The sequence below is a fragment of the Empidonax traillii genome, unplaced genomic scaffold, assembly GCF_003031625.1.
Source record: "Empidonax traillii isolate 1590-97213 ecotype Southwest subspecies unplaced genomic scaffold, ASM303162v1 scaffold2317:size36473, whole genome shotgun sequence".
Taxonomy (NCBI): domain Eukaryota; kingdom Metazoa; phylum Chordata; class Aves; order Passeriformes; family Tyrannidae; genus Empidonax; species Empidonax traillii.
This window is the reverse complement of record NW_020957510.1, coordinates 34,189-36,473: the sequence shown is the minus strand read 5'-3', so window position 1 is coordinate 36,473 and position 2,285 is coordinate 34,189. Positions and strand designations below refer to the sequence as shown.

Sequence of the window (2,285 nt, the reverse complement as noted above, 5' to 3'; positions counted from 1 at the left end):
CAGGACCTGATCCCGGGGAGATAATTAATAATTAAAGGTCATAATCTATTAATTTATTTTTAGATGAATATAAACCATTAAACCTGATTATCTATCAATTAATTTAATTTTATATCAACACAAATCCCCCTAAATCCTTGCATTTGTGGGGGGAAAAAATGTTCCAAGGTGGATTTTTAGGGGGGGGGAGCTTTTGCCTGCTTGTGGCACAGGACCCGATCCCTGGGGATGGGGGTGGGATAATTAATGATCACACCTAATTTTCTATCAATTAATTAATTTCCCCTCCTAATTAAGGAGTTCTTGGAGGGCATTGCTGGGGATTTGGGGCGTGCCCAGCCCTGGCTGAGTCAGTGCCACCAGTGCCAACGTTCCACCTGCCGGCAGCCACCATCGCTCCTTGCTCCTGCTTTTCCCGAGCCCAGGGTGAGTTTTTGGGGATGTGTCCGTGGATCCATGTCCGGGGAAAGTTCTGGGAGCGCCCAGAGCTGGATTTAAGGGGCGGAATTCCTTTTATCCCAAGAAAACAGGGCTGGGAATGAAACATTCCCAGCCGAGGCTGATTCTCTGGGATGGGAGTCCTTCCCATCCCACGTGCTTTGTTTTGGGGGCACCAGGATCTTTTCAGGAGGTGCTGGGGGCACCCATGGAGTGGGATGAATCCCAAATTTCCAGGGGTGCTCTTTGCTCCCGTCCCTCCTTCCCGGGGCCTTCGCTGAGCTGGTTATTTTTTGGAGATGCAAAATCCCCCTCGTTCTTCTGGGAGGCCTTGAGGGGCTTCCTCCCAAGTTTTTGGGGTGGGAAGTGGAAGGTTTGGAAATGAAATTAAAAACAAAAAAACCCCAAACCAACCAAAACCAAACCAACCAACCTAAACCCCTCTTTAAAAATCAAAAACAAACCCAGAAAAATCACTTTCATTCCCAGGCAACACCCAGAAAAATTCACTCCAGTTCCCAGAAAAAAAAATCAGAAAAAACAATTTAATTTCAAGGGGAAAACAAACAAAAAAAACCCCCACAAACAAGCAACAAACAAAAACCAGAAAAATCACCGTAATTCTCAGGGGGAAGAGAAAAAAAAAAAAAAAAGAAAAAATCAGTTTAATTCCCAGGCAAAAAAGCAGAAAAATCACTTCAATTTCCATGGGAAAAACAAACAAACAAATTCCACCAGAAAAAAAGCAGTTTAATTCCCAAGGGGAAAAAACCACACCAAAACCCAACAGAAAAAAAAGTCACTTTATTTCCCAGAAAGTTGACTTTAATTAATGATTGTCTAAAAGATGCTTTTACTGCTTCCCCAAAACAGGTTGGGAAGCGTCTCCTCCTTCCAAATATTAGGATAAGAGGGTCCTGCCACCATCCTGGGGTCCTGCTCCTGCTGAAGGAGGTTCTCTTGGCTCACCCCACTATCCCAGGAAAAGGTGTGTTGTTTTTTCCCTGGAGTCACCTGGAGGGCACCGGGATATATTTATATATTTATTTCCTTTTGCCAGGCTTGTTGGGCTGGTTTGGAGCTGGAAAAATCCCGAGAGCTCCGCGGTTTGTTTGCAAGGGGCGTTTTCCAGTTGGGCTGGGCCCTTTGCCAGCAGAAAACTCCTTCCTAGCCTGGAAAACACGGATGAAATAGGTAAAAGGGGTGTATTTTATATTAAAGATGTTGCATTTAATTCAATCTCTGGGTGGGCTCTTCCTGCTGCCTTAAATTCCCTATTTTTTTGGGAGGGAGGGAAGGCGAGGGGGGGTAAATGTCGTGTTTTGGGAGGATTTTTTAGGATGTGAAGGTGGTGGTGGGAATAACTTGGAATGCCAACGTGGGGCCGCGTTTTCGGCCGCCAGTGGCTCCCCTTTGGAGGTCAAATATCCCGGGGGGAAAAAAAAAAATCTGCTTCGCCTGGAAACTTGGCGTATTTTGGGGCTGTCCCTGGACATTTCGGCCTCTCCCGCTCCTTGTTTCCCCCCTCCCTCCACCCCTCTGGAAGCGGGAGGGTTAACGGGATGCTCCGGCCTCCCGCGGGCGAAGGGGATCGGTGCCGGTGCGCCGGGATTCGGGAAGCGCGGCCCGGGAAGAAGAGCAGGAGAAAGAGGAGGAGGAGGAGGAGGAGGAGGAGGAGGAGGGGGAGATGCTGCCCAAAATCCCGGCATCCCTCGCTCCAGCCGCTGGACCGAGCCGAGCGGCCGCCGGGCTGGGCCGCCGGGATTTGGGAATCGCGGGGGGAAGCAGCGGCGCCCGGGGGGGATCCCCAATCCTGGGCATCCCGGCCAGGGGCCCTTCGGGAGCCG

At 49.6% G+C, this 2,285-nt stretch overlaps 1 protein-coding gene across 4 annotated transcripts in view; it reads left to right on the top strand.

Annotated features, from left to right (window-relative positions):
* Window positions 1-398: 398 nt before the first annotated feature.
* Window positions 399-2,285, top strand: part of ARHGEF10L (Rho guanine nucleotide exchange factor 10 like) — a 28,658-nt gene continuing 26,771 nt past the window's right edge. Inside the window, exons 1-2 of one of the 4 annotated variants that reach the window (XM_027909707.1) lie at window positions 399-426; window positions 1,499-1,632. The gene's annotated coding sequence lies outside the window, so the exon portion shown is untranslated. Of the gene's footprint in view, window positions 427-1,492; window positions 1,633-2,285 lie in introns of those variants that run through there. The other 3 variants (XM_027909713.1, XM_027909708.1, XM_027909710.1) reach the window with 3 other exon arrangements.